This window comes from Symphalangus syndactylus, chromosome 14 (assembly GCF_028878055.3).
Source record: "Symphalangus syndactylus isolate Jambi chromosome 14, NHGRI_mSymSyn1-v2.1_pri, whole genome shotgun sequence".
NCBI lineage: Eukaryota > Metazoa > Chordata > Mammalia > Primates > Hylobatidae > Symphalangus > Symphalangus syndactylus.
In genome coordinates, this window is record NC_072436.2 from 18,455,989 (window position 1) to 18,474,829 (window position 18,841).

The 18,841-nt window shown below is 47.4% G+C and overlaps 1 long non-coding RNA gene across 1 annotated transcript in view; it reads left to right on the forward strand.

The window, feature by feature from the left end:
- LOC129461624 (uncharacterized) overlaps positions 1 to 18,841 on the forward strand; it is a 66,715-nt gene that overhangs the window by 21,884 nt on the left and 25,990 nt on the right. The gene's annotated exons all lie outside the window — the stretch shown is intronic.

Consider the following 18,841-nt stretch of genomic DNA (forward strand, 5'->3'; position numbering starts at 1 on the left):
GTGTGTATTTGCTTTAGCAAAGTAATAAAACAAAAATTTATAAAGCGAAGGTTTTCTTGGTAACAATTCAGAGGAAATATTTGTGAAGTCTTGACCAACTGCACATACTGAAGATGATCCCCCCCGGAAATGACTTCTTAGCAAGGGGGAAAATGACAGTCTGGGCATATATGTTAACAAGGGGACAGGGGTCCTCACAATCCATCTTTGTTCAGTCCCAGAAAAGAAGATAATAATAATTTATCTCCAGACATTGGATCAGTAGTTTACCTGATCCAATCTTCATCTGCAAGATGAAAAACAGATCTTGTAATTGCAACTTATATACGCGGTACATTTCTCAGATGTGTGTGGTATCTTCTGTCCTTCCTCTTGCTATGGATAGATAAGCTGGACTTCTGATTTGAAAGGCCCTCAAGCCCCACAAGTCTTTCGACCTATAAAATCAAATAAAACCTATTGATTCATGTTTGAAGTAGACCTATCAGTTTACACTTGACCCTTTGCTTTCTTTTTGAACATCTCTCTGTGTCCTGCTTCTGTAGGAATGGTACCAGAAAAGGATCTCTTGATAAGGCTTTTTCAGTTTTTTTCTGATCTGAGCACTTTCCTCCTATAGACTTTTGTTCCAGCCAGAGTTGCTGTAGGACACACTGTGACCCACCCTGGCCAAGAGGGATGGATTATGAATGGTGCTCTGGAGAGGGGGCTAAATTTCTGCACTCTAAACCTTCGCCTACATTTTCTAGTGGACCTCTACATCTCTTGCCTGCACCAAACAGCATCCCTACCTTTAGGAAAACTATCTCCTGGTGTCTCATGGCAAAGGGCAAATGAGTCTCTCTGAGCCCTGGTTTTTGCAGACTCAGCCTCACAGGACACAAACCTGAAACACAGTTGCTCACACCCTATGTTTACTTTTATTTCCAGCCACATCTGGAGGCCAAAATTCATAAGTTTGTTGCCAAGCCTTACAACAGTTTACTGAGTTTGTACGTTAAGGGAAGGGGGAAAAAGTGCTCTCCTGACTTGTCGAGTGTAAAATGGATGGAGGAATCAATGGGCAAACCCTAAACCCTAACCATGTTTATTAACATCTGCGGCCTGCCGGCAGACGGGGAAGGCGTGAGCGGGTTGTGTTTGTCTTGGAGGTTTTAGCTCAGAGAGCTCCATGGTGTACTCTCTCCATATATATACAGCCAGGCATCTTTTTAACCCACCAGAGACCAGGGGAGGGAAACAAGGGCTGTTCAGAAGCAGAGGAGCCCAGGTCCGATAGGGGAAGAGCAGGGATGGGCACTTGGCCGTGTTTACAATCAGGGCAGTGCAGTGGGTGGGCCGATTCTTGTGACGTACTTGAGGCTTAAAAAACGATCATAAATCTGATGTCTGTCAAACAGGGCTGGCATTTTCTTTTCCTTTCACAACTAGGTTTTGTATGACCAAAAAAAAAAGAAAACCAAAAAAACAAAAAAACTGACTTTTTTTTTTTTTTTTAAACAAGGAACCCTCAAGACTCTCACGAAGAGCATCCCTTTATCTGGTGTCCACTGTTGGGGTGGAAGCCCTGCCAGGAACACACTGAGTGTTCTGGTGGAGGCCGTAATCTCTGCTGGAGGAAGGTGTCGCCATTCGTGTTTTTTTTTTTTTTTTTTTTTTTTTTTGCGTTTTTACAGAGACACTGGAGTGGGAACGGCCACACTGAATGGGCCGAGACCTGAAGCCTTGTGTTCAACAACTTGGTTTTTACCAGGGATTTACCCGGTTTGCTTTGGGTCAGACGGGAGCATCCCGAGCAAGCCAAGAGCTCCTCTAGTTTGCTGTCCTTCTGCCATGAATATAGCAGGAACCAAGGGGCAATTCTGTAAGGCCCCAGGATGGAGGGAGGATGTGCTGTTTGTGGCCACCAGCCACAGACCCTCTGCCTAGGGAGAAATGTGCTGGGGATGTCCTTTTAGCAGACGGTTTGGCTCTCTGGTACCTCACGTCTGAGGTGAGTCCGCCTAAGAAAAGGGCGCTTTTTGTGGTCAGAGCCCGGGGCTTGGACTAAACCCTCGGACAGAGGCAGTATGTGCCCGGGGGAGGCGTGGCCCACCAAGGAGGAGAAAAACCCCCCTGTCTGTGAGGAGCGTGGCTGCCAGGCCTCTCCACTCAAGGAACAGTGAGCGACTGTTGGAAAGCTTGGCCTGCCCCAATGTCCAGGTGTGCCTGGCCAGTCAGGTGTGTCATCGCATGAAAAGCACGAGGCTGTGTGTCCACCGGCCCCATCGCCACCCACCTCTGCCCACCCTTGCCAGAACTGTCCAGATACCCTGGGGAGTTGACCCTCTGCTCTTACGCAGGCTGGGTGGGGTCAGGGCTTCCCTCCCCCACCACCCTCACTGTACCAGATCTTCACGTTCCATTTTCCACAGTGGGCAGCGTCCCAGCCAAGCTGTGAGCTCTCGGATCTGAAGAGCTCACTGCTTTTCAGGGCTTTTTTCCTGGCCCCTGGCCACACTTAGCTGCTAGGTTATTTGGGCAGGATTGTTCAAGGGTGTGAAACCAATGGGGCCAGAGAGGGAGGTTGGGGCTCAACAAAGTGGGGTGAGATTTCCCTGTGGGCTTTGGGTTGGGGGCACTGATACATCCCCAGCAGGGCCTCCTGGAAGAAACCCAGCCGCTGAGATGCCAGTACTTTTCCATGGGTGGGTGGGGCGGGGAGGAGGAGGACTTTGAGCCTCAGTGACCTGGCCGCCCAGGGATTTTCCAGGCTTGCTTTGGGGAGGTTATCCCAACTAGGGACTAGGAATCAGGAAGCCCTCATTTTATTTTGTAAAATTGTAACCGAGCTTTGCACTTATGATGATAAAATGCTGGGTGGACGTACTGGAGGTCCTCATCAATGCCTTCCCAGAACCCTCGAGACCACAAGGAGTAAAGGTGCCTTAGCGAGATGAGTTATCTGGTAAAGGCAGCATCTCATGATTTTTCCCTTTGCTTCAAAATGTACTGTCGTGTTACGGAGCTCAGCGGAAGGTGCTAGAACACGGACTGCTCTCCAGGGCTCTCTGTGTTTCTCACCTTACCTCGAGGTCATGCCTGCAGTTTGTAAAAAGGAGTGTTCCCCAGCCTGCATCCTCATGGGTCTTGTGTTCTCCCAAGTCTAATTATTTTTTTAAAACATTTTCAGAATTTCCACTTTCTACAGTGTGGCTTTGGAGCTGGGGTCCATCCCAGTTCTGCCTGGGGTGCAGCTAGCAGGCAGCTTCCTGGGTTCATTCATGCAGCTGACTATATCTGTGTCAGACATCCGCTTCATGTCATTTTCTTGGAGGGGCCTTTGCAGTTGCTGTGATGCTGTTCCCACCCCCATATCATTCTACTTTGCAGAAACTTCATGATTTATAACTGAATGTTTGTGTTTACTTGTTTTGACCTGTGTTCCCTCTGGAATACACACTGCACAGGCAGAGGCGAAGCCCTAGCTCCCAACATAGCATTGGCCACGCCATCGATGATGCCCTATCAGGATTTGAGTTAATACCTCCAGAGTGGGAGATGTGTGGCAAATTAAACCCCGACTGCTGTTGGGAAGTTCTGCACTTTGGATTCCTACATCCCTGTGACTCTGGTTTATACTTGGCTGCTTCTAGGGAAAGGAGGATGAAAGGGGATTGTCATTTAACATTGAAACCTGATTATTTACCTCTCAGACTTACAGCATGCTCAGAGCTGTGGGATTATGGAGTATTTATTTATTTTTATTTTTTATTTGTAAAAAAGGTAGAGGCTGGGCACGGTGGCTCATGCCTGTAATCCCAGCACTTTGAGAGGCTGAGGCGGGCAAATCACGAGGTCAGGAGTTGGAAACCAGCCAGTTTGAGACCAGCCTGGCCAATATGGTGAAACCCCATCTCCACTAAAAATACAAAAATTAGCCGGGTGTGGGTGGTACGCATCTCTAATCCCAGCTACTCAGGAGGCTGAGGCAGGAGAATAGCTTGAACCCAGGAGGCGGAGGTTGCAGTGAGCCGAGATCGCACCACTGCGCTCCAGCCTGGACGACAGAGCAAGACTCCGTCTCAAAAAATAAAAAAGAAATAAAGTAGAGACAGGGTCTTCCCATGTTGACCAGGTGGTATTGAACTCCTGGCCTCAAGCAGTCCTCCCACCTCTGCCTCCCAAATTGCTGAGATTACAGATGTGAGCAACCGTGCCTGGCCTTACTTATTTTTAAATTTTTATTGGTGTATTTATTTTAGATGGAGAAAAGAAATGCAAACAGGGTCATGGGTTCTCACTATTGGTTGTTATTGTTATTGGCAGAGATGAATAATTAATTATGGGAGTATTTTTCTTAACCAATAAATTGTGGTCTCCTGCTTCTTGGCAGTATCTAAAAGTAGTAGGTTCTGATTTGGTGTTAGTAGAAGTCCCCAGTTCCTTCTGCTGTTGCCTGGGTGAGAGGTGGCCCCAGGCACCTCAGAGGCTACTCATTGTGTGACCGTGTCAAGTGGACACTTTCTGCAGATGGGCTCAAAAGGCTCACGTGTTTTGTCGCTCATCACAGTATCCCTTTAAACTGAGAGCCTGGTTTTGGTTATGAATTCTCAAATGCCTAGAGTTTGGGAACTTTGGAGTCTTCTCTAAGTATCTTCTGATAGTCAAAACCTTCTGGCTGAAGGGCCTAGTTGGTATGAATGTCTACACAAGAGGCCCAGGACATTTTTTGGGAGGACAGTATGAATCTTGCAGGCCCTGACGTCTAGACAATAATGGCTGGGCTGGGAGTTTTAGGCTTGGCTTTGCTTCCACCCCAAGGCTTCCCTTTACCCCTAAGTTGGGCACCCGTATTTCACTGATCCTACATAACCATGGACAAAAAACAAAAAGCAAAAAACAAACAAACAAAAAAAAACCCAAGGTGCAAATATCCAACAAATTGTATACAACAAATTGTATACAAAGTATACAATTTGTAAAGATGTAAATAAGGCAAGTGTCTATTTGAGGCTCCTAAGCCATTTAGTGGTCAAAGTTACAGCCTTCAGTTCTCTCAACAATCTCTTGACCACATGATGCGAAGTTTTGCCTGTTATTTATTGGAAATGGCCTGGCAGAATTGGACTCCTCTGCATCTTTCTACATGCAAGATACTGGAATAATCTCCATCCCTGTACTAAATGGAGGATATTTTGGGAAGTGGGGTTTCTTTTCTTTTCTTTTCTTTTTTTTGAGATGGAGTTTCGCTCTTGTTGCCCAAGCTGGAGTGCAATGGTGCGGTATCAGTTCACTGCAACTTCTGCCTCCCAGGTTCAAGCAATTCTCCTGCCTCAGCCTCCCAAGTAGCTGGGATTACAGGCGCCCACCACCACGCCCAGCTAATTTTTTGTATTTTTCATAGAGACAGGGTTTCACCATGTTGGCCAGGGTGGTCTTGAACTCCTGACCTCAGGTGATCCACCCACCTCGTCCTCCCAAAGTGCTGGGATTACAGGTGTGAGCCACGGAGCCTGGCTGGAGTGGGATTTCTTAAGGTGAAACTCTGAAATGTTTTACATTCATCTCACAACAGAAAAAGATACTTAGTTCTGGACCATGCCTTCAAGAGGCATCCATCTTAACAGAAACAGAAACATAGGCCTGCAAGTTCTTGTAATACAAACCCAGCTAGAAACTTGGAAGCCAGGAGAGTTGGAGGCAGATGATATGGGGCTCTGAACAGCCCGGTAGAAAGAGTTGCATGTATACCAAATGATACTGGAAACCAATAGTCCTAAGCTTATACTGATGCCTACATTAATTTGAAATTCTACCTATTTTTTTTCTGAAACATTTAAGGCAATTAGCATACCCATTCTCCGCCCCCTCAGTTATAAACTTGAACCTTGAATTGCATACATTGGTAAAACTTTGCTTGCACGTGTCTTGGTTTCATGCATGATTCTACAGCCGGTATATGTGCACTGTGGAGTTGGGCTATGCTGAGTTTCTGCATTTGACTGTAAGCCCTTGGAGGCAAGGCATGTGTTTATTCTTTGCTCCTTTATACACATGCCATAGTATGCAAAGTGATACTCCTCAAGAGGCTGTTTAACCACATATTTGGGGTTTCTGAGACTTTCGGGAGGAGGGTGAGACCTCTCTTGCTTTGCTGCCCACCTGCCCACCTTCTTCCTCCCTGCCTTCTTCCCTGGTTAATCATGTCTGTTGGGCTAGCAGGTGTGCAGGGGTACTGATGGGTCCCATGTCGGAAGCCTGGAACGGGATGACTGAGGCTCCCATCGCTGTCTTTATCTCAGACTTTGGGTTTAAGTAACTTTCTGAAAACCACAGTCCCACCACAGCACAGAAGCCAATGGGGTGACACGAGGAGCAGGCCTGGGTTCCCCTGGTTGCCTGGTTCCAAGAGGGGCCCGTCGTCCTGTGCTCTGGGGTGACCTTGGGATTAGGAGAGCCCAGCTAAACAACCTTCCCATCAGGCTCCTGGTCACAGCACGAGGCTTTTTTAAAGTCAGCCGAGCCTGGCAAAGAAGGTGTCATATTATGGGGCTTTAGGATTTCAGTTTAGTATTTCAGAATATCTGTACATTCTTACCTGGTAAATCATTTCTTTTCTGTTAGGGTCTTCTGATAAACCCAAAGACACCTTCAACCATTGCCCATACATGGCTTCCACAAGGAAAATAATCATCCTTTTACCTCCTAGCTGGCTTTCCTTCTGCAATCGAAGATCTTCAACCTCTCCCCATCCCTTGACCACCGCCCCCCAACTTGGTTCTTCTGTGCCTCCAGACACCCCAGAGAGACAGGAAGGAGGAGGAAGGATGGTTCAGATCTTGCCAATGGAGATGATAAAGCAGTGTAAATGCAGGCCCGAGGCCACGCGACCCCTGCACTCCTGGGAGCTCCTCCCACTCATCTGACTTTGAGCACAGCCAAGTACCTCCCTATGGTCTCGTTCACATACCACCTCTGCCAGGCTTTCTCATTTTCTGTCCTTGGTGATTAATTGATCACCTATTATCTGCCTGCCTGGTGGTGTGCATGCCTTAAAAAGCTATAAAAACCTCGGTGTCCAAGATGGCACAGCTAGAGAATACCAGAGTTGCCATTCATACTCAGATATACCCAACAGCTTTCTTTCCAAGTTAACCCTTTGTCAAATGACCCTGTGGCCATTTCCCTCCTCACCAGCTCAGACGCCCCCGCCCCCGCCCCGATAACCCAGGGAGGTGGGAGCCACCTTCTCCCCCAGCCTCAGTGTGCATATGGAGCGTATTCTATATATTAATGTATATATTATATATAATATACACAAACATATATAACCCATATCACAAAATATAAGTGTTAGTTGGTATCATCTTTCTTAGTAGATTTCCACTCTGGAAAGCCTGGAAACTGCCTTGTCTTCTTTGCATTTCTGGTGCCTGGTCTAATCCCTGGCACATAGTAGGCATTCCATCAATACTGAAATACCTTATGGTGTGCCGGTGATTGTAGAGAGAGGTCTTTGCTCACTAGTTTCTTGTCTTTTGTTGTTATAAGGTTGCCTGAGGGCTGAGTGGTGTTTTTTTTCTTTAAGAAAACTTCTTCCCTAAGGGTTGTGTGGTCGCTGCTGTCTGTTTCCATTAGGCTGTTTGGCTGCAGTGTTCTCCTGGTGGTGATGCGCTGGGGGGTGAGTGTGAGCCTCCATGCAAACCTCAGGCCTCCCCCAGCTGCCCATCTGTCATTAGCCATTTGCCGCCAGACACAGGGGGTGGGGGGACACCTGGAGAGGGAGCCTGGAGTGCTCTGTGTGGCCTTTCCAGGAGAATGCGTTTGGCTTTCCATAAAAGACTTCTTGCCATGGGCAGGCGTGTGTGTGTCCAGTAGAAAGCTGAAGATGGTCAGTCTTGAGAATAAGCAATGGCTTTCAAACCGTGTGCTCTAGGACTGGCTGGGCCTTGGAGAGGCGTCAGTGGCGCCCTGGGAAAGCAGGGCACCAGAGCAATGGGTGAGGTCCAGCCTGTCCTGCTCACGTCAGCCAGGGCACATCCAAGTCTGTTGTCAGTTGACTGTTGGGTTCCTGGATTAGAGTTTGGGAGGGACGAGGGAGGTTTTTAAACCCACACAAACACAGCATTTATTTTACTGCAGATACTGTTTGAAGTGCTGTATTAGTTCGTTTTCACGTTGCTGATAAAGACATACCCGAGCCTGGGAAGAAAAAGAGGTTTAACTGGACTCACAGTTCCACACCGCTGGGGAGGCCTCAGAATCATGGCGGGAGGCAAAAGAGACTTCTTACATGGCGGTGGCAAGAGAAAATGAGGAAGAGACAAAAGTGGAAACCCCTGATAAACCCATTAGATCACGCGAGACTTATTCACTATCATGAGATTGCACAGGAAAGACTGGCCCCTGTGATTCAATTACCTCTCCCTGGGTCCCTCCCACAACACGTGGGAATTCTGGGAGATACAAATCAAATTGAGATTTGCGTGGGGACACAGCCAAACCATATCAAGTGCATTACAAATATTAATTGATTTCACCCTCAGAACAGACTTATAGGTAGATACTATTATTATATCCATCTTTGACAGATGAGGAAACTGAGGCACAGAGAAATTAAGGCATTTGTGCAAGGATGATAAACAGTGGAGACGGGATTCATACTCATAGAACTGGCTTGACTCTGAGCTCTGCTGCTTTGAAGAACTAGGTTGGAAAACCACCAAGGGTTTAGTCCACTCTGCCCCCGACTCCTGAGTTTGCTGAACCAGCACCACCGCCTTCGGTGTTGGTTCAGGAAGTCGCCCTTGTCTGGTAGGGAGGGTGAGCCTCTGAAATAAAGGTTGGGAGTCACGCAGTGTGGCCCTGGTCCCTGGGGGCTGGGTGTTAAAACTCAAGAGAAGGGGGAGGAAGGGCTAGGGCATGGCCCTGCAGCCATTTCCCTCCTCACCAGTCCAGACACCAACCCAGGGCGGCGGGAGCCACCTTCATCCCCAGCCTCGCTGTATAGCTATTAAGTGGGGATTTGCCAATCAATAAATCAAGGCACCTGAAAAATGAACTGGGGAACCACACTGACATCCCCCCCTTCTTGATTAAAACAAACAACATTGTGAAATGTCAACCTGTCAGTCGTTTGGAAAGTTTGCGGCATGGAAAGGCGATTACCCAAATGACTTTTTAAAAATATGAGAATTTGCCTGGCTGAACGTTTTTTAATTAATGTCGTGAGTTAACATTAATAACTATTCATAGCTCAGTGAGCTGGGCTTGGGGTGGGTTTAGGAAACATTTGGTATCTCTGGCAGGGACAGATGTTGACCTGGCCGGTCGGCAGCTTTTACAAACCTAAGGACTTCAAGGTCCGGTTGCGCACGAGGACCGGGAGGACACAGCTGTTTGCAATAGGTGTGGGCTTTTATAGCATTGCGAGCATTTCACATTAGCATAAGTGTTGCTGCTGTGCAGGTGGTCTCTGGGGCTTACAGTCTTCCCCAATGTTCTTCCCCACCCCTCCCACCATTCTGGTGAACAAGCCTCTTGGGATTCTTTGAAAAAAAAAAAAAAAAAAGTTGCTTGGGGTCACACCATTTAAACTTACCTCCCTAATTTTCTGTGATCTCATTTTTCCTTAAAATATCATTGGAAAAGTGTTTTTGAGTGGAGCATTTTATTTTCCATTTAAACATGGTGAAACCGAGACATAGGGGCTAAGGCTTGGCATGAGGTTGGTGGACCTGGGCCTAGTACACCTTCTGTGGTTCTGCCTTCACAGGCTGGGAGCAGCGTTCAACCACAGTGACATCATCATCTCTGCCGGGGGTGCTCGGCCTCTGTGGCCTCTGCTTTGCTGATGGGTATGGACACCGTATTCAGTGGGTATCCCTAGGGGCAAAGATGTGATTTTAAAGGAGGAAACCCCCGATGGGCTCATAAACTTTTGATTTTTTTTTTTTTTTAAGCACAGTGGGTTGGACTCCATCTTTAAGTTCAAGTTAGTGACTACCCTGCTCTAGGAAGACCTGGGAGAGAGCTGAAACTTGGACAGTCATTAGCAGCTCCAGATGGAGGTGGATTGGGAAAGACTGGAGGGATGGACAAGCCACCAAGAGCAGAAAGTCCAGCCCTTCTAGTTTAGCAGTCACCGGAGAACTCTGCCGTTGCAGAGGTTGTCTGCACAGGTTGGTGGAGGACCACAGACCACAGAGCGAGGGGCATAGCATGCTCTCAGTTAACCAGGGCTACTCCTATGAATGAGTTGTGCACTGTGCTAGGCTCTAGGAATTCAAACACATGAGGCCTATTACCCACCCTAAAGGAATTTAAGGTCTTTTTGGAGCAAGAGGATGGATAGCCTTTTTCCCATTATCTTACTATTATTATTATTTTGGAGACAGAGTCTTGCTCCGTCGTCCAGGCTGGAGTGCAGTGGTGCGATCTCAACTCACTGCAACCTCTGCCCCCAGGGTTCAAGTGATTCTTGTGCTTCAGCCTCCGGAATAGCTGGGACTACAGGCGCACGCCACCACACCCAGCTAATTTTTTTGTAGTTTAGTAGAGATGGGGTTTCACCATGTTGCCCAGGCTGGTCTCGAACTCCTGAGCTCAGGCAATCCACCCACCTTGTCCTCCCAAAGTGCTGGGATTACAGGCACGAGCCACCACGCCTGGTCCCCCATTATCTTATGCTTACTGCTAAGCATGGGACATAGGCAGTGAACCCTGAGGCTCAAGTAGGAGCCTTCACCAAGGGCCAGAAAATCAGGCGGCTTTCTGTGGGTGGTGGGACTTGGGGTGGGCTTCAAGGGAACGTATTGCAGAGAGGCAAAGCAGGGAAGGTGTTACAGGTGGTGGGGAGCAGTGAGCTTTAGTGTGTGTGGCGGGGTAGATATGAGATAAGATGCCTATAGGGACATCTTACAAACAAGGCTGGAGAGGGAAGAGAAGGGGTCAGAGTACAGATGGCCTCTCATTTCAGGCAGAGAGATTGGGTCTGTACATGGAAGGCAGTAGAGAGCCCTTGATAACTACTGAGCAGAGATTGGCAGAACTAATTGGTGTTTTAGAATGAGCAGCTGGGAAAACTCCGTAGAAGGGACCAGAAGAGGCAAGTCTGAAATCAAGGAGCCACATGGGGGGTTGCTTTAACAGCAGAAGGTCACTCACAGCTTTACCCCTGTGCAAAGAGAATCTTGGTGCAGAGGTTGACACACCCACTTACCAGCCATAGGACCTTGAACAAGTTTTAAATCTTCCTGTACCTCCTTGCCATATCTTTCACCTAGGGATGCTCATGTTCATTCATTCGTTCAACCCTAAAAGGGCCCGTTTCAGGTGCTGATTGTAAAACGGAGAATAAAATAGACAAGCTGTCTGCACTCAAGGATCTTAACAATCTCGTGGACAGAGACTCAAACCAAAATGAAATAAACAAATATGATTTCAGATTAGGCTCTGAAGTGCGGTCTGAGTGGAGACTTTGAAAGTTAAGCAAAATGTTTCAGGCTAAGGAAAGAGCAAGTGAATGGAAGAGCAGTGTACAGGGCAAGAAATGATGCAAGGTGAGGGAGGATTGTTGAGGAAATTAAGTAAAGGAACATATGTAAAGAGATGAGGCCAGGTGCAGTGGCTCACACCTGTATTCCTAGCCCTGTGGGAGGCTGAGGTGGGAGGATGGCTCAAGCCAAGAGTTTAAGACCAGCCTGGGCAAAATAGGGAGACGCCATCTCTACAAAAATTTTAAAAATTAGCTGGGTGTGATGGTGCAGGTCTGTAGTCCCAGCTACTCGGGAGGCTGAGGCAGAACGGTTGCTTGAGCCTACAAGGTTGAGGCTGCAGTGAGCCATGATCAGGCCATTGTACTCCAGCCTGGGTGGCAGAGCAAGATTCTGTCTCAAAAATAAAAATGAAAGAAAGAGAGAAGGAGTTGGGGGGTGGGGGCGGCGGAGAAGGAAGCAAGCAAGAAAGGAAGGAAGGAAGGAAAGAAAGAAGAGACATAATAAACAAATACATGACATTATTATTATGGGAATATCCTAGACCTGAGGTTAGCCATTCTCATGGTCATAGGAATGTAAGAGAAGATGGATCATGAACAGCATTAGTAGAGGTGCTTGGCTCCAGTGATGAGCTTTATGGGAGGGGAGGGCACCCCATCTGGATGACCAAGAGAGTGAGGTTCAGTTCCCTGAAATGGGGAGGTACTGAGAGGAGCCTGGTTGAGGATATATGGGGATTTGTTTGGATGTGGTGAATTTGAGATCCTGGCTGGAATCAGTCATCAGCCTGCCCTGTAGGCATTTGGCAAAATGGGGCTTAGGAAAAAGGTCCGGAACAGTGGTTTGGGACATCTTCAAGGAAGAGGGGAAGCAACAAGAATTAGGATGGGCTGAGGACTGTGCCTTGGATTCCCCTTTGTGCTGGACCTGGGAGGAAGAAGGGGCGCCAAGAAAGTAGGGGGGAGCTTCGGAGCTCTGGGCACTTGAGCGAGGCTCGCTTGTCACCTGCATTCCCACCTTCTTGGGAGGCCTGAAGAGTTGGCAGAAGGATTCTGAGGATCAAGTCTACTCTTGCTTTCCTGGGCTCATATGGGGCCGCAGACCCCGTATTTCTGGCATGGGCTCTGCAGGCTGTCGTGGAGCTTGCCCTCTGCTCCCAGCCTGGGCTTGCGTAACAGGCGTGGGGTAGTGCAAGGGGCTGTAGGTCCTGAACCGAAAGGCGGGTGTTGTGAGAACCGTCTGTCTATAATGGCACAGGTATTTGGGAAATGCCACAGAGCAGGTCTGTTCAACCCTGTGGCCTGCAGCCTGTCAGCTGGGTTAGGATTCTCAGTCAGGTTCACATTCAAGCCAGTATTGGCTGTATCATTCAGTGGAAAGAGCTGTCCTCCCATCCCTGTAATTGACAGCAGAACTTGCCATCTGGGTGTGTCTGGCTCTTATCTCACTTTGGGTCATGTCAGTGGTCCCAAGACTACCGTATTGGGGGTACTTTTTATCCTTGATTTCTAAGCCATTTCTGATTTAGCAAACAAGTGCGTAGCTTCTATTTTTACTGTTCTTTTTTAAAAGTACACTTAATAGTTTTATTTCTAGTTCAAAACAATGAATGTCTATCTTATTTTTATTATCTTTTAAATACCATGACACTTTTGTCTTCACCAAACAATGCCTGTTTATTTTAGACATGTAAAAATAGGAAAACAAATCACTCTTAAACTGACTACCCAGAGATAACTAATGTTAATCTTTTGCTTCCTTTTTCCAAGTTTGTTTTTATAACCCATGCAATTCTATAATTTTTTTTACAGTATTAGCAATAGCTAACATTTATGGATTACTTGCTATGGTGCAGGAAATATGCAAAGCAGTTGAAAACACAGTTTAATTTAGAATTAATTATATATATAGAAATAAGCAATATGGAAAAAAGCATAGTCCTGTTTTACATCCTCAAATAAAAATAACAATTATGGTTGTAGAGGGTTTACAAGGGGCAAGAAGTAGTCACTACAGCCATCCCCTTTTTTCAGTTGAGAAAATGGACACCCAGAAAGTGTCTAGACTAAGCTGGGCACAGTGGCTCACATCTGTAATCCCAGCACTTTGGGAGGCCGAGGCGGGTGGATCACCTGAAGTCAGGAGTTTGAGACCAGCTTGGCCAACATGGCGAAACCCCATCTCTACTAAAAATACAAAAAATTATCTGGGCATGGTGATGGACACCTGTAATCTCAGCTACTCCAAAGGCTGAGGCAGGAGAATCACTTGAACCTGGTAGGCGGAGGTTGCAGTGAGCTGAGGTTGCGCCATTGAACTCCAGTGTGGGCAACAAGAACGAAACTCCGTCTCAAAAAAAAAGTCTAGACTAAGATTTTAGTTTGCAACTCTGCCTCTAGAACCCATGCATGTGTGACATGATTTTGATCATTTAATAATATGCTGAGATGGTGTTTTCCTTGTGTCTACAGCATTTTTACTGACTACTTGGCATTCTCTTACTCCTCATTCATGGCCTCTATTCACACCTAGAATGGATGGCTGTTCAGAATGAAGCTGGCATCACTGTGTTCACCGTTCAGGAAGAGGGATATTTTTCTTTGCTGTCTCTCAGCGACTTATGTGACTCCTCAATGTAGCCTGCACGGAGTGGGTGTTTATCTCCTTCCAAAAAGTGCATGCTTGTCTCACTCAATTTGGAACTGGAGTTTGCGATTTGGCTAGAACTGTATGAAGATTACACTCCAGCTGATGATAAGTTTGCACGTTCCGGTCTGTCTTTCCACCACCTCTCACTGGGTCACCTAGAATCCCTCTGGGCGAGGCACAAGAAAACAACATTTTCATTGCTTTAAGTCAGAGGCACTTGTTTAGAACTGGTTTGTTTTTCCATAAAGTCATTGTCCTTGAAAAAAAAAAATATATATATATATATATATATATATATGCACACACGTGGGCACACACACATACACACCTCTGCCCATGTATATATGTTTTTTTAGGTGAGGTTCCCACATATGATAAGCCTTAACCCAAAGTGGAGGAGTTTGGTGCCCACACCAGAGCAAAATACTTTAAACCCTCCACTGGTAAGCCCAGAAAAGCACAGTTTCTCTTTCACCCAGGTCAGTTTCAGAGAGAGGCACTTTTTAAGAATTTTGTGAGCAGATCACATGGATATTAGATGCAGGGAAGCTTGCCTTATGTATCTGACAGGCTCACATTTTCTGTAGGCTGAAAGTGTGAATGCTAAGCCTCTATATTGACTGGAACCTTGTCTTTTAAGCTCTGGGTGTGTGGTCATTGCAGGGCTGACTTGGGAGTTTGTGTAGGGAATGATCTTCTGCAGGGAAAACCCCCAGGAAGGTAGAAAAAGAGAGGAGAAAACTTGCCGGCCTGCCATCAGGTTTGTTTTTGTTAGATGAAAGATAATCCTTGCTTGGTGTCAACTTGTCTTGGCGTTGCGGTAACAATTCTTTGGTGATCTAGCTCTTTAATGAGCACAGGAGATGAGTACCGACTCCTGTTAATCACTATCTCCTCTGGAAAGACTACTTGGAAAGGGAGAGCAAATGAAAGAGAGAAAGAAAGAAAAAGGTGTTTGGAGAAATGTGTATATGTGAGTGTTCTCCAAGTAAACATTTCAGGGCCGGGCCAGAATAATTAGGAGGTACATTGCCATCTGGAAATGTTCATTCTTGTGTTTTACCTTGTATTGAGTTTGTTCCAACTAGTGAATCCCTTGATATGGGATGCCTAAACTTCTCTTCCTTATGAAAAAAAATCACACGTATCTCCTAGTTGGTGCTTTCTTTGATTTTAGCTGAGCTGGGTTAGGTAGTGCGTGGGAAAGATCACCAGGCAGCTTGCTTATCAAAAAGCCAAGCCTGGATGCGGTGAGGAGGGGCGGGCAGGAGAGAAGGCCTTCCACCCTCCTGCAGCAGGAAAATAAAGGAGATAAATAAACCCTAATCCTGACCTGGGGGCAAATCCCAATAAAGATCCAGGTTAATTTTTCCTGCCGATCCAACCCTGGAATTCATTGTGAGAATTAGACATTCTGCGGCACTAATTTGCCAGATCAGATTGTATAATTATCTTTTATAGGCCTGGGTGTGATGTATGCTCCATGTTTATGCTGCAGGGGGCTGAGTGTGTGTGTTTGGACTTCAGAGTTGCTGCTGCGTCCTGCCAGACTGCACTTCTCACACACAGGCGGGGGTGGCAGCTGTTGGAGCTTCTGCCTGGCCAGAAACAGGCCCAGGGTGCCGGGGCCTCAGATGAACTTGCCTGGAGTGGGTCAGAAAACTTTCAATAGAACCCAGAGTAAAAAGGATGTACCTATGGGAGGCAAGTGGGGGTCTCCCAGAAAGAGCATTCAACAAGGGGTTTCAGTAAAGGCTGACAAATTTGGAGACTGGAAAAAAAGTAGGTAAACTCAGAACCAAATGGTGATGTTGATGATCTTTGGCACTTTTGTCTTCCTAGGCCCCTTCTTCCATAAAAATAAAACATTAAAAATTGTATTTTACAGCCGGGCACAGTGGCTCACGCTTGTAATCCCAGCACTTTGAGAGGCCAAGTCAGGTGGATCACATGAGATCAGGAGTTTGAGACCAGCCTGGTCAACATAGTGAAACCCCATCTCTACTAAAAATACAAAACTTAACCAGGTGTGGTGGCTCGTGCCAGCTGCTTGGGAGGCTGAGGGAGGAGAATCGCTTGAACCTGGAAGGTAGAGGTTGCAGTGAGCGGAGATCGCGCCACTGCACTCCAGCCTGGGGGACAGAGTGAGACTCCGTCTCAAAAAAAAAAAAAAATTGTATTTTACAATTACAGTGATACAAGGATGAATAGAATCCAGGCTGGATTCATTGTTATCTAGGCATTCATATTACTGTCATTTTATTCATTCTCGTTTTAAAAGGAATTAGAACATTTTCTTAGTCTCCCTATAAGTATTGGGGGCCCAGTGGATGTGTTGGCTTTGAGTAGGTTTCTAGAAGTTGGATCCAGTGGTTTGGCTTCTTGACTACTTGGCATGTTTTGTTGAAATCACTCCGCTTTGATTTTGGACCCATCAAGAATGTCCAAGAATTCCCCCAACCTGCAACTCTCATTCTGGCCAAAGAGGGGGCTCTAGCTCATAAAGTGTTGACATCCCATTTCCCGTTCCAGGTATTTTTCCCTCTCTACCCTGGTCTTTTCCTGTAGCGTGTGGCCGCCTTTTCCAGCACAGCCTCCTGCCTTCCTGGTGCACTTTTTGGAGAAGGTGGCGAGTTTGTGGGACTGGACGTATTCCAGCCTAATGCCTTCTTGTGGCCTCACCTGCTGGCCCTTTTATTATTTCTTGGTTCCTCAGTCTAAGGTGTCCTGGAAGAGAGGGCTCTTCCGTCTTGGTTGGAGGTGGCTTGTTGCTGGTGTTGAGCTGGGAACCACTAGGTGGTGTATGGCTCCAGGCATCCCCGGGAATATCTGGAAGGAACTGGGAGGGGTGGGGCCGGGGGTGCAGAAGGCAGGGAGGGACCCTTGGGGGCAGGTTGTGGGTAGCCAGTTGCAGTCTGTGGCCTCCCTCAGAGGTTTGGAGTCGGGCGTGGCGTGCTGCTGTTGGCCTCTTTCCGAGGGAGTGCCATCCACTCCCTGTCCCACCGCCGTCCGCGGTGAGGACAGTAAGGGCAGTGCTACGTGGTGGGGAGGTGTGTATGAAGCCACGGAAGGGCTTCACAGGGCAGATGCCAAGGCCAGTTGGCCCCGGACAGAGTCAGGCTCCCTGGGCGGCCCTGTGTCTTGGTGGCCCTGATCATCCTGCCAATGCAAAAAGCCAGCAGGCAAGAGACCCCTACTCCCTTTAAGGACCAGAGCAGAAACAAACCATTGTGTTGAATGCAGTGATCCAGGTGCACTTCAGGGTACAAGCTGGACTGCTTAGAACAGGATTACAAGAAAGGGGGAAGGGGGCAGCTGTCTCTTGGGACATGAGTAATGTCTCTTACCCAGTTGGCACTCGAGAAGTCAACTGGGCATGTCTCTGGGGCCTCCTGGAAAAGTGGTGTTTTCCACCCCAGAGGAGAAAGCTGTGGCTGGAGGTAGGGGTGTGGTCAGCTTGTCTGAGGTTCCTCGGGGGCATAGGAGGGGCTAGAGGGGATACCTCTAAGTCCTTGCAACTCAGAGTGTTCTGAGGACCCCCAGTGCTGGGTTCATCCAAGAGCATTTTAGAAAGGCAGAATCTCAGGCTGCCACCCCAGACCCCCTGAATGCAAATTTCAGCAAGACGGCCAGATGATCCTGAGTCTGCTACTTATTAAACTTACCTGGGGAACTTAAAAAAAAAAAAAAAAAATCCTAGTGCCCAGGCCTCACCTGTAGCAATCAGAACCTCTAGGGGTGGGGCTCAGGCTTCAGAATGATTTTCCAGCTGCCCAGGGGAGGGGGCAGGGATTTCCATGAGTAGCCAGGTCTGAGAGCCTCGGCTGTAAGCCTCTGCCTCCCCTCTTTCGCCTACTCCCCACTGTAGGATTTCAAAAAGATCCCTCTCCAGTGTCCCACTACTGTCTCTCCCCAATCTCTGCCATTATTAAATTGGCAGAATTGAGGCTTCACGGGGACAGGGTGAAGAGTTAAGACTGAGTCAGAATAAAATGCACATCCCCCATGGAGGGGTAACACTGAAGCTACATCCATTCAGCTGGGCTTTAGCTTGAATGAGTTTATTGGATGCTTCCTACCTAGTAAAAAACTGAAAATGGGTTGTGCATGGGGGTGGCTCTGTATAAAATAGAAACAGGAACCCATTCCAGGTGCTGGGGTTGGAGTTGGTGGGTCTTGTGGAGTTCTGCTTGCTCTGTTGCGGTGAGTTTTCTAGCATTTGCAGGTTAGGTCCAGCATCGGCCAGTTAGGTCCCAAGTGTTGCATGATTCATTGGGACTAAAACTGTCAACCTCCTTTGCCCTGCAGTCAAGAGCCTATGCATTCAAGGTTGGTCCTGGGTTAAGTTCATGGGTGTGGTAGTGGGAGGCAGGCCCAGCAAACATGTATTGCTGCTGTGGGGAGTGGGGGTGCTGGAGCCCAAGGGGACCTCCAATCTGATCTGGTGGTAGGTGCTGGTGGTAGGAGTTGGCCACAGGGTACCAGCCCAGTCCCGTCCTCAGTAACTCAGAAACCACCGGAGTGATCATGTATAACGTACACCCAGCAAAAGAACAAACACCAGCCAGAGACAATCCTTTCTCTTGTGTGTGAAGGTTACAAGTTTTCTGTTTCAAATCTGATGGTATTCTTTTTCCCTTTTTTCTTTCTTCTCTCTGTTTTCTTTTGCCAACCTAAGGGTCTAGAGTGATTTCTCTGAGCCTAATGATGGG